The sequence below is a fragment of the Panthera uncia genome (assembly GCF_023721935.1).
Source record: "Panthera uncia isolate 11264 chromosome B3 unlocalized genomic scaffold, Puncia_PCG_1.0 HiC_scaffold_1, whole genome shotgun sequence".
Lineage (NCBI taxonomy): Eukaryota > Metazoa > Chordata > Mammalia > Carnivora > Felidae > Panthera > Panthera uncia.
The window spans coordinates 11,380,726-11,393,933 of NW_026057582.1; the positions used below are offsets into that span (position 1 = coordinate 11,380,726).

At 52.2% G+C, this 13,208-nt stretch overlaps 1 protein-coding gene across 1 annotated transcript in view; it reads right to left on the minus strand.

Annotated features, from left to right (window-relative positions):
• SLC24A4 (solute carrier family 24 member 4) overlaps positions 1 to 13,208 on the minus strand; it is a 170,702-nt gene that overhangs the window by 89,239 nt on the left and 68,255 nt on the right. The window lies entirely within an intron of this gene.

Sequence of the window (13,208 nt, forward strand, 5' to 3'; positions counted from 1 at the left end):
CCCTTTCAGACAACAGAAAGTACACTCATAAAGCACACTCATAAAGCACACTTCCTTTAAGTCAAAAGAATTCCAACCCTCCATGCATGTTATGTGTGGGTAGGAACTGGGTGCATTATCACCCATTGCTGAGTGGAATCCAAACTTCTTACAGAATCCTGAATTAGGGCCTTCAAGCTCTAGAAGCTAGAAGCTCATGAATTTGAGTTTACAAATAAAAAGTCTCATCACAGAAACTCTTAATTGCTAGCTCAGGTCCTAAGTAACCCTTCCCAACTTCCACATGTGAAGTTTTTGGAGCTAGCTGAAGGTACATCATTGCCCGCAAGAACCAGGGAGGATTTTTTTTTTTTTAATGCTTCAGGAGGAGCCCCTAAATCTTCCAGTCAAGTGGCAGATACTGCTCTCAGAATTGCTGGTCTAGAGAAACCTTTCGCATCACTGCATCCTCAAAGGCAACAGGGCTTGGCTTCTTTCTACTTATGCAAATGGAGTGCGGCCAAGTTTAACCCTTACTTCAAGACACCAGAGCGCCCCTGCCCCCTATTTAGGCAAAAACGGCGGGCTGCAAAAATCAGGCAAAAATGATGGGCTCCCATTCTCTTTCCACTTCTAAAGGGAACAGGATGACAATCTATATACCAATGTGGGGTCAAGTTCACAACTGTTGGCCTGTCTTATCCATCCTGGAGGCCACCCCTACCTTCCCCACTTACCTGCGTCCCTTGTCACGCCTGCTGTCTGGCTTCTGAGCGGGAAGGTCACAACAAGTTCAAGTCTCACCACATCCCTTAACTGGTATCTTGCTTTCGTAACAGGGGGAAGGGAGCCAGGAAGTTTGCCCCGAAACAGAAGCACCTGGACTGTACCCATCATTTAAAATCAAACCCCATTCACAGGCAGCATGTACGTGGTATCGTTGCTGTCCCACACGATGTGGGTGTTAACGAGCTACTTGTGGTTCCGAGTAGTTTTATAGGTTGTAGGAAGAGCCATCTGAATTCCTACTGAAATAACATCACCTGATTCTAGTCTCCTTTGATTGTTTCGCACAAAACTTTATGCAAAATTATATATTACAGTAAAAACGATAATATTATGACGGTAGTAATGTTCCATCTGGAGGACTATTTTTAATTGCTTGCAGAAATCTGCACTCCTGCATTTAAAAATCATTGCAGGGGCGCCTGGGTGGCTCAGTCGGTTAAGCGTCCAACTTTGGCTCGGGTCATGATCTCACGATTCGGGAGTTCAAGCCCCATGCTGGGCTCTGTGCTGACAGCTCAGAGCCCAGAGCCTGCTTCAGATTCTGGGTCTCTTCTCTCTGCCCCTCCCCACCTGTACTCTGTCTTCTCTTTCAAATAAATAATAAACATTAAAAACATTTTTTAAATAATAAAAAAAATAAAAATCATTGCAAATGGATAGGGTTCCCCTAAACCAAGGAACACATCCAGAAATGACAAAGAGCAAAACCTGAGAATTAATAAGAGAAAATTAGGGACCATGGCATTATTCCTTTAAGAGCTTGTCTTGAATGGAACCGGAAGCATCAACCGTTCCCCTTGGTACCTGACCCAACCCCTATTTCAGACCGTAGGCATCTACATGGGGCAGGGGTCCATGTGAGGCACACACCCTTGAACCCTCAGTGCTGCAGGAGATACTTCGTATAGTCACACAAAGGACAACATTAGAAACTCCCAGCACCTCCAAGCATCAACTGTTCTTTAGAAACCTCCGGGGGGTGGGGGGGGGGGGAACTGCTCACTGATAGTTCAGATTCTATGGCTGATGGAAAAGGAAAGTGAATCCTAACCGATCATTTCTCCCTCTTACTCTTTGCCCCTAACTCAGGGCTCTGGGATTCCACTGCTGAGGCATCTGGGTACCCACCTCCCATTCCAAGGCCCCCTTCAGTGGGTGGTCTTGAAAGTGAACTACCCCATAGGGCCCACAAAGGAACCCTGAATATCTCACTGCAGAGCATTCGTTGGAAACAAGGCCACTTCCAGCCATATCCCAGAGAGGAAAGCTGTTGTCCTGATACAGAAATCAAGGTGTCATTTGTGAGGACGGAAAACTGGCCCAGGCTACAAACAGAGCCACCAAGGCCCAAAGGTCCAGAAGGGAAGTGGCAGGCAGAGGGGACATGAGGATGAAATCAAACAAGAAGGACAAAATCGGGGGAACCCAGGAGAGAAGAAAAACCTTCTAATAATGTCTCATTTCTTCCAATGATCCTAAAACTAGGAGAAGATAACCACCCAATGCATTTTTCACATCAAGATGTATTCGTTTTCTACACACTAATCTCTAAATCCAGAAATCCTCCCTTACCTCTAGAAAATTACAGAGAGTTTCCGATAATGTTGAAAGAGAGGGGTCCGTAAAATCTACAGGGCACTGGGGAGGAGGAAAGAGCTGTTTGAGACAGGTGCCTTCCTGAGCGTCCCATATGCAACCAGAGCTGGCTGCCATGGTTCAGCCTGGGCTGGGGGCTCTGTGGGGAGAATGCAGAGCTGGGGTCAGGAAGGGTCATTCCCATGTCAGGGCGGAGAGGTCTCATGTAGTTACAGCCAGATGTCGGGTGAAGCTGTCATCATCTGAAGGTTCAACCGGGCCAGATGCCCCCAGTGGCACACTCAAATACATGGCCAGCACTTGGCATGGGCAGTAGGCTGGGATCCTAGCTGGGGATGGGAGATGGGACACTCCAGGGTCACTTGGCCTTCTCAGAACACGGCAGGTGGGTTCTATGCAAGAGAGTCCCAGGAGAGACAGACAAAAGCTAGAAGGCCTCTTACGACCTGTTCTCCAAAGTCCAGAATGTCTCCTTTGCCACATTCTACTGGTACAGCACATGGGGGAGGAGATACCATTTTCCCAAGGTGGCCACCACAGTCAGTTACACCTACCAAGTACCACATACTATTCCAGGCCCTTGGCGTGATTCAGATGGTCTACACAGAGCTTATTCCAGGAGCGAGGTGGTGATGCATCCCAAGCCAGACTCTGGGGAAACCAGCATTCCAGAGGGGAACCAGCCACACCGAGACCCTGGCTCCTGATCACAGGGCACAAGGGTTGGGTTGGGATACACACAAAACCTGAAGATCAAACCCGGTGAAAGACTTGGCGCTCTTCACAATGGGAATGTGAAGCGTCTCTTCCAATTCCACCCTCTTCCCATCCCACTCCCGCGTATGGCAGACGTGGCCAGCTGTCCTCCAAAGACCGTGGCTCCTCCAGGAGAGGGTTGTTGCTGAGAAGTAACTGTCCAGCCAAGGAAGCCTCCTAGAACCCCCCGCATTAGGTAGGGCATGCGACCGGCCCTCTCTGGTGGAAGTAACGCGTGCCCTCCCAGACCCTGGTCGTCAAGCAGCAGGTGTGTTTCTTACACCCTTTTCTTTCCCCAACCACTGGATGAATGTGTACGACTTGAGCCCTACGGAGACAGAGCCATAGAGGGAAGGAGCCTGGGTCCCTGAATGACCACACAGAAAATGCTCCACTGGCCAGCACCACACCCCAGAGCGTTAGATCGTGAGAAGCAAACCGTTATTACAATAAGAGGCTGAAACAGGAGGCACCTGCTATACCAGCTGGCATCCTATGTAACATTATACCACCTCCTGGCCATGGTCAACTCAAGGTTCCTGAAACAGGAATTGTGTTCCCCGGCAGACCCAGTGCCCCAACCACTGCTGTAAAATGGCACTGGCAGGCCTGTCTGGTGATGAGCACAAGGGTAGTGACACACACGTGTCCATGGGTGCGGACAGCCTCCTGGGGCTCACAGAGGAGCCCCCAGCCCCGTCGGCACAGGGCACACAGTACAGCCCCGCAGAATGTTCTATTAATTTTGTGACTGTCGTTCTTTCAAATTTCTGGTGGTAAAGAATTAAAGGTTCAGAAAACATTTTGAGGAAATATGCCGTCAGATCTTAGGGGAAAAATTAACTGGAAGAACAATCATGTTTTAACCAGGGGAGGGGTTGAAATGAAGGCAAAAATGTGTTAAGAGTGTTTAAAAATATCTTCAGCGTAATGAAGGCTGACAAGCTAATGAGACTGAGGAGGATGCCAGGAACCGGGTCCTGTTTGACAGCATGGTGCCCTCTCCGCTCGGGGGAAGGCGGATGCGGGCGAGCTGCTGTGGGCATGCCTTGGCGGGACCCAGAGAAATGCACTCCCCCTTTGGCGGTGGCGCGGGGGACGTTGCCAACCTGGGCTCGGAGGCCAGCGGGGACAGCAGCAGGGACACCTGGCCGGGGAGACGCAGGCCCGAGGGAAGCAGAGGTGATGGGAGGGAATAACGCACCAAAATACCTCTGCAGAGGGACCAGCTGGCATCAGACCAACAGCACAGAAGAGGGAGCTGGGACACCAAACAAACAAGTTGCCAAGGATGCTTGGGACCGCAACGCAGCCAGGAAGCAAGAGCCCGGGGGCGAGGGGAGGTTTGAGCAGCAAGGGTCAGGAGCCCAGGGAAGACACAGGAAATGAAAGTCTGCTAATGAGGCAGTGCGCCCTGGGGAGGCAGCACCAGCTTGGCACAGGGGAGCCGCTCTGCCGAGAAGCAGCTGAGCCACCCAGGCTCAGTCGCCAATCGCCCCTTCCACCTTTCTGGGTGCCCATCTCTAGGCCCTCGTGGGCAGAACCTTCTGGGGAGGGGGGAGGGGAGAGGGCAAAGGCCAAGCCACGGGGACAGGGTTGGGGGTCCCCCCTTTTCCCCGGGCACTGGGTTTCCAGAAGCTGAGCCCTGGCCCAGGTTGCACAGATCCCTGGCCGGTGAGACAGGGCTGGGCTCTCTGTCCTGGGTGCAGATCAACACTCTGGGAGCCAGACCTGGTTCAGATCTCAGCTAAGCCGCTTACCTGACAAAAATATCAAGGCTCCTCTGCTCACCTATTAAATGGGGGATAACCGTACCCACTGCACACGTGTTGAACATTTAATAAAAGAACGCAGAGGAAACGTCCAAACAGAAGAAGTGCTCAGAAAGGTTTTTTTCCAGGAGTGGGGTGGAGAGAAAGGCTGGGTTTTTTCCTTTTTTTTTTTTTTTTTAATAATTTTTTTAAAATGTTTGTTTATTTTTGAGACGGGGTGAAGGTGAAGGGCAGAGAGAGAGGGAGACACAGAATCTGAAGCAGGCTCCAGGCTCCAAGCTGTCAGCACAGAGCCCGATACGGGACTCAAACCCACGAACCCCGAGATCATGACCTGAGCCAAAGTCGGACACTTAACCGAGCCACCCAGGCACCCCAAAGGCTGGGTTTTTCTTAACACTTAATATGGGAAATGTGACAAAAACAGAGAACAGAGAGAACAGTACAGTGAATGCTCCTGCAGCCTTCACCTGCCTGCACAACCACCAGCTCGTACTCGGGGTGATGTGGTTTCATCTCCTACCCACCCCTCCCCACCTTGCCGCCATCCCCCAGCCAGTTTATCATGAGGACAATCCCAGTTAGCGTAGGATTTCTACCATAAGTGTTCTAGTGCACAGATCTCAAATAAGTGGTTTTTTAATGTTTATTTTTGAGAGAGAGAGAAACTGAGTGTGAACGGGGGAGGAACAGAGACAGAGGGAGACACAGAATCCGAAGCAGGCTCCAGGCTCCGAGCTGTCAGCACAGAACCCGACGCGGGGCTCAAACTCATGAACTGCGAGGTCATGTCCTCAGCCAAAGTCAGACGCTTAACCGTCTGAGCCACCCAGGCGCCCCAATAAGTTGCCTTTGTTTTTTTATTTTTTAATTTAAAAAAAAAAATTTTTTTTAACGTTTATTTATTTATTTATTTTTTTTTTTTCAACATTTTAAAATTTATTTTTGGGACAGAGAGAGACAGAGCATGAATGGGGGAGGGTCAGAGAGAGGGAGACACAGAATCTGAAACAGGCTCCAGGCTCTGAGCTGTAAGCACAGAGCCCGACGCGGGGCTCGAACTCACAGACCGCGAGATCATGACCTGAGCTGAAGTCGGACGCTTAACCGACCGAGCCACCAAGGCGCCCCATAAGTTGCCTTTTTAAAGCAAACTCAATGCAGAATCTGGATAGAGTCCCGGAGAGCCCAGGGGCGTTCTCTGCCCCACGTGATGCAAAGGGCGAGCTGCAGAGCTGTCACTGGAATCGGCACCGACCACCCCGGACCGGCAGATGGGCGAGGACACCTCCACTGTTCCCTTTCCCTCAGTGCCAGAAGGGAAATGGGAAGCACCCGCATCCCTGTCCCCCACACTAAGAGGGAGGGCCAACCGGCCACCCGTTGAAGCCCGGGCCCGAGGACAGGAGTCCCCAGTCCACACCGGTGGGCCCTCTCCAACGGAGTTAGAAGCCAGCCATCGGGAGGCCCCAAGAATGAAAGAGGACCTAGCTGGGGACCCTGCCTGGGTCCCCCGCAGCCGGAGAACCACAGACCTCACTGGTGAGTCCAGGGGAAGCCCACGTCTCAGGACAGGGGCACCCCTCGGGATGCCCTTTATACCCCAGACCTAAAGGTCACACACGCAAGTCCTTCTGAGGTCGGGCTCAAGGTTTTATCAGGCAACGATAAAGGAAAACAGTACAGGGACGGAGCACTGAGGGGGGGCCCAATCAAGGGATGCCCTGTTGATACGGTTTAAAAATAGTACGGCAGCTCCTCAAAAAATTAAACAGGGAGTTGCCATTGGATCGAGCAGTTCCCAGTCTGGGCCCGTGCACCAAAGAACAGAAGGCAAGGACTCGAGCAGACAGCGTGCACCTGCACCCGTGTCCACGGCGGCGTTTTTGACAACAGCCGAAAGGCGGAAGCCACCCCAGTGTCCACCTGTGAATGAACGGGCAAGCATGACTCGGGGTGCACGCACCACGGAGCGTCATTCGGCCTTGACGAGGAACGATGCAGGATGCGTGCTATGTAACACCGATGAACCTTGAGAGCGTTGTGCTAAGCGGAAGTCAAAACGAAAACAGATACTAGGATTCCACTTACAGGAGGGATCTAGAGTCACCTGATCCAGAGAGACAGGAAGCAGAACAGTGGTTTGCCAGGGGCTGGGGTTGGGGGGTGGGGGGCATGGGGAGTTAGCGTGTAAAGGGAACAGAGTTTCAGTCTGGGAAGATGAGAAAGTTCTGCGGTCGGATGGTCATGGCGGCTACACAACAACTTAGGAATGCCCTTAATATCACTGAACTGTGTTCTCAAAAATGCTCCAAATGGTAAATTTTATGTTACGTATATTTCCCAAAGTAAGAACTAAGACAAGTCAGGGCGCTCAGGAGGCTCAGTCAGTTAAACATCCGACTCTTGGTTTCCACTCAGGTCATGATCTCACAGTTCGTGAGTTCAAGCCCCATGTCGGGCTCTGTGCTAATCGTGCAGAGCCTGCTTGGCATTCTCTCTCTCCCCTCTCTCTCTGCCCCTACCCAGCTCGTGCTCTCTCTCTCTCTCTCAAAATAAATAAATTTTAAAAATATTAATACAAGTTGCACTACTCATGGTTACCACTGGCCAGAAATTTTAAACGTCAGTGATAAAAAGCCTCCTCTCCAGAGGCACACCCTCCCACGGCGCCCCTGCCTGGCTGTCCCCGGATCCCCACACCTCTTGCTGTTTCATTTCCTCCCTTAGACCCTGTAGGACAGCCGGATGCTGGCGGAGGTGGGTCTACAGGACAGGGGCAGGGACCGGGGAGGGGTGGGGGACGGGGGACGGGGGACAGCCAGGTTTACTGCAGGAGCCCCTTGAATATCAAGGTGGAAGCACGTTTGTGCTCACAGATGTCTCTGAGAACACATTATTCCACCTATAGAAGCCCTCTCCCTCTGCCCGCACCTGCCCACCATGGGCCTCCTGGAATTTCAACACAAGGAATAGACAGAGCCTTAAAGGCAGGGTCACAGGCCAGCAGCCCAGGCCAGGGACAGGCAGATCATTCCGCACAAAAATCCCAGTTCTGCTCAGATAATCCGCTTATATGTTAAACACGGATTAATGGAAACCTCAAGCAAACTCTTTAGTAGGATGCACCATGTTGCTGGGGACTCCATTCTTCTCGGACTTTTGCAGTTTGACTGCCTTTTGGAGGAGGGGTGGCGGGAGGGTGAGAGGAGAATGAGGTTGGCTTTCAATAATACTAATTCTGGTTAACAGCAGGAAGTGTGTATCATTTGAGAGCTTTGTGCTAGAAGCTATCCCGTTCCCCAAAAAAGTAGACTCTGGGGGGCGCCTGGGTGGCGCAGTCGGTTAAGCGTCCGACTTCAGCCAGGTCACGATCTCGCGGTCCGTGAGTTCGAGCCCCGCGTCAGGCTCTGGGCTGATGGCTCGGAGCCTGGAGCCTGTTTCCGATTCTGTGTCTCCCTCTCTCTCTGCCCCTCCCCCGTTCATGCTCTGTCTCTCTCTGTCCCAAAAATAAATAAAAAACGTTGAAAAAAAAATTAAAAAAAAAAAAAAGTAGACTCTGGGAGCAGAGGCTGTCTTGCTCGCAGCGGGACCCCCAAGCACCCCACTGGTTTTAGGCACTCAGGAAATCACAGAAGGAAAGAGTGTTAGTGTTTCATGTGCATTCTGTTAGTCTGCACGGTGACCTGGGAAGGCAGGTCTGTTAGGATCCCGTTTTACAGATGAGAAAACTGAGACACAGACAGAGCAGGTGACTTCCCAAGATTATAGGAGTTAAGCCCAGGGCTGTCTCTCCCCAATGCCACCGCGGTGTTCTCCACAACAGTCCACGTAGGGCATTCCCTGGAAGGCCACCTTGCCTCCCCAAACATGCCCTAGAAACATCTACCAGAGGGGAAAGAGGAAACTATTTTGAGAGACACACCTACTTTTAAGTTTCTAAGAATGGAGGGTTAGAGTCTGAAAATTCCCCTTCTGAGGGATCCCATAGGTCTTTCAGAAGCCTGCACCCCCACATCGGTGCAGGGCCCCACACCCTCACCATACGGGCAGCTGCCTTGAAGCCATGAGGGACATGGGATCTGAGCTCCCAGAAACAAGCCTTCTGGAAGCTTCTGGTTCCCCCATAACCACTCGCCTGTCCTGTAGCAGAGGTGGATACCCAGCTCCCTCCCCTCTCCCCACGCATCCATTGAGCTGGGACATCAAGTTCAAGAAAAGCATGGAGGGCTGGGAGAAAGGGACCCGGGATGGGCAGACGCCATCCTTGAGACATCCCAGCTCAGACTACAGATCCACACCCAGAGCACACACAGGTGTCAGCTCACCTGGAACCTTCAAGGGCCCGTCCCTGTTGCTAAGCAGCCTTGGGAGCGGGCCATCATCAAAAGCCTTGAGTATACATCTCCATAAGGTTGTGCAACAATGCCCTGTCGCCTCCCGCTGAGCTCATTTCCCCTCTTTGGTGACAGGAACTACCTGGCAGACCCCTCCGGCTATTCTAGAAGACACAGCGCCTGGGAGCGCCACGTGCGTGAAGTGCATGGGAAGGCGCCATGTCCTGGAGATGCTGAGAGTACAGGCGTGATCACCAAGCCCGCAGAGCAGTGGCAGTCTACGCTTGCCAGGCACCTGCTGTTTGTCAGGCACGGTTCTTCTGAGTGTTGCAGGAGGCTTCCTCTATTGCTCAGACTGCCTCAGTGCTTAGGATCCGCCCCAGCTACTCTGGGCCATCACCCTGCAGATACGGGACGGAGACTCAGAGAGGTTACGTCGCGAAATCACACACAGCTGTGAGCAAGACCTGGAGTTCGGCTGCTGCCAGTGTACCCTGCCAAGTGTGGTCTCAAATGCCACCCTCCTCTTACACTGCTCAGACCCAGTCAGGCTTCAAACAACAGGCAGGGGTTGGGGGGGTGGAGGTACACGGAGCTGGATGCCTCCTTTCTTTGCGTCCCGCCAACGCAAGGTAACCAACCCCCATAAAGTGCCTTCTGGGCTCAAGGAGGAGGAATGAACGCCTGCCGTGCCCCAGCTGGCAGGTTCATGTCTATTGCGGTTCCCACGGCCCCAGTGACAATGGCTCTTCCGCCCTAAGGCCAGCCATTGCTGTGTGAGTGACAGTCTACACCCTCCCACCTGTCTCCCAACTTCCTTTCCCAAGCCTGTCCTCTTCCCCTTCCTCAGGCCCAGTCTGGCCCAGCTAAGGGCTCCCTGGCATCGGAGCCCCTGTTCGCCATGTTCCCTCCGCCTGGGCTGCCCTTCCCCAGCCCCGGGTAACTCATATTGAAAGCCTCGTGGGGCCCCTGGGTGGCTCAGTTGGCTAAGCGTCTGACCCTTGGTTTCGCCTCAGGTCGTGATCTCACATCCCGTGGGTTCAAGCCCCGTGTTGGGCTCTGTGCTAACAGCACAGAACCTGATTGGGATTCTCTCTCTCCCTCTCCCTGCCCTTACCACCCTGCTCGCGCTCTCAAAATAAATAAACATTAAAAAAAAAAAAAGCCTATGGTCTTCCAAGGCCTGCCTAGAACACCACCCTCCTCTAAGAAGCCATCCAGGATTGACCTGCTGGGGCTCTGAACTTGCTCCCCTTTCCTAGAGGGTCCTGAGACCATTCTACTTGTCTTTATACCCAGTTTACCGCTGTCTGCTTAAAAGCAGGCTTCTCACCCAGTTTAACTTTACATCACCCCCCCATGACAACCCCAGGGTAGGCCCCCAATGCGCAAGCTGATGATGTTTTTAAACATCACAACGGACCTTAAAACCCCCTCTCCATTAAATTTCCCTGAAAAAACAAAACAAAACAAAACAAAAACCATCAGCTCTAAAATGCGATTATGTTACAGGGTACAAGCCTCCCTTCAATCTTGATGCAGCCCTGAAATTTAAAGTGAATTTTAATTACAGAAGAGAGGCTAAAACCTCTGCCCGAAGAGGCCTGTCAGTTTCCTTTCTCATGCTGATGATTTCCAACATTACTTTCCTCCAAAGGTCCTTCCTGCTGCTGCCAGGCTCTCCTAAGGAACTGTTCAGTGTATTTCATGCTTGAGTTGGGGGCAAAAAACCCCCCAAAAACAAAACAAAACAAAAAAACCACTGGGCGAGTGAGACAGAAATATTCACAATGCCCAAGTGGTAATCAAAAATTCATTCGGCTCAACGTTTACTCGGTTCATATCTCACTGGAGTCAAGCCGGAGTCATCAGTGGTTTGCTCCTAATTCTGGCTTACATTCCAGAGCTGATCTCAGCCTGCAATGGTGAGGGGGGTCCAGCCAGGCACAGCCCTGGGCAGCACTGAGAGCCTGCACCCGGAAGGAGATAAAGAGGGGGCAGCAGGAGACCCCCGCCCCCAACCAGGACGTCTGCGTGCCTGGGAACCCGTCCTCATCTGTAGTATTCGCACTCATTCATTCACAAACAGTGCGGCCTGTCCTGTGCCGAGCACCTTGCTGGGGCAGGGGAGAGGCTGCTGAGACTGAAAGAGCTTCTGCCTGGGGCAGCTCCCAGTCTCGCAGGGGAGCCACAGGTGGGAAACACGCAAGGTCACGGGCATGACCCTTGTAGCCGGTGGAGATTTCAACCCAGTGGTGACAGGAGAGGAGGAAGCAGTTAGTTAGCTGCCTGGGGCGCCAAGAGGCAGTGTTGCAGAAGAGGGGAGATCAAGTGTGTCTTAAAGGCTATGTGGATGGGTGTGCGTCTGGAGATAGCGAAAAAGGGCATTCCAGGAGGGGGAAGGCATATGCAAAGTCCCCCCCCACTCAGGACATTCTGTCCTAGCTCTTGGCCCCTGGGTGGCTGGCTGCCTTCCCTAGCCCATCACTTCCACAACCAAGACCCACTACCTTTTGATGCCCGCTGCGGTCTACGCAAGGGAAAGGGGGCACAAAATGAGGCTGGCTAGCAGGCTGGGGGGTCTCACGTGGCAAGCTTCCAGCTTGGGCCAGACCTTTAGGAAATGTTAGGTCTCCCCCTACGAGGACCCCCGCAGGGTCTTTACAGTTGAGAGCAACGATCAGATCTGCTGGTTAGCCAGACAACATGGAAGGGGATAGGACTGATGGCTTATGGCAGGGAGGCGGGCAGGGGACTGCTGCAGCCATCCCCACAAGGCATGCAGGGGGTGGAGGGCAGGTCTGAGGCAAAGCATGTGAGGAAACTGAGGCTGAGAGAGATGAACCAATGGCCTCATTGCTAGTGAATGAAGGGACTTTCTAATTGAATCCAGGGCTCTTTGTCCACGCCCCCCCGCCTCCCACGAGGCTCCGTGGCCGGGAACAGACGCACTTCCTGCATCTGCCACTAGAGGGCAGAGCGCCCAAGGCAGGACCTTTTTAGTCACAGCATCTAGAAATCCCCGGGGCCACTTGGAGGGCACCGGATTCCCTAAGAATTGCTCCAGGACCGATTTTACAGGAGTTTTTAAGAGATTCCTTTGTTTCCTCATAGGGTTAACACATGACCTCCACAGGAGGTAGCCCGAATCCACTTTGCATACCAGCTATGACGACAATCAATGGCAAGTTAACATTCGCTTCCCTCAGTTTCTACTTCTGCCTACCTCCTAGCTTATTCAGGGGATTAGAGCATTACATGAGTGAGGGTACCTCCAAGAGCCTCGCCTGGTACCTGAGTAGTAATAACAGATGGAAAAACAGAGGCTCAGAGAGGTTAATTTGCCTAAGTTAGAGCTAGCAAGTTGTGGAGCCAGAAGGCCTTAGACATGTACATCTCCGTACGAATCTACCTGCCCATCTATCTTTTGCAAGCCAGAGTATTTATCTATTTTAATTTTTGTTTATCCTTGAGAGAGAGGGGGACAGAGTACAAGTGGGCGAGGGGCAGAGAGAGAGAGGGAGACACAGAATCCGAAGCAGGCTCCCGGCTCTGAGCTGTCAGCACAGAGCCCGACACAGGGCTCGATCTCACAAACCGTGAGATCGTGACCTGAGCCGAAGTCGGAGGCTTTACTGACTGAGCGCTACTCAGGTGCCCCATTTTTTTTTTTTTTTTTTTTTTTTTTTTACAGTTTTTCAAAAGCTCCCCAGGTGATGCCAATATGCAGGCATGGTTGAGAGTCTAAAGCAAAATCATGTCACTGAATAACTGAAGAACTTAAATGTACCAGAGGCCCAGCTAAAAACTCCTTATGTGATCATCAGAGCGCATTGGGTGGCACAGGGGGCATCTCCACCGTCTCACTGTGATGCCACCACCTCTCGCTTCCCCTGTCCCAGGGCCATGGTTTCTGACTGAACCCTCACAACCAGCCCTAGGAAAGGAACAACCCCTTCCCCACGAGAGACACCGAGGC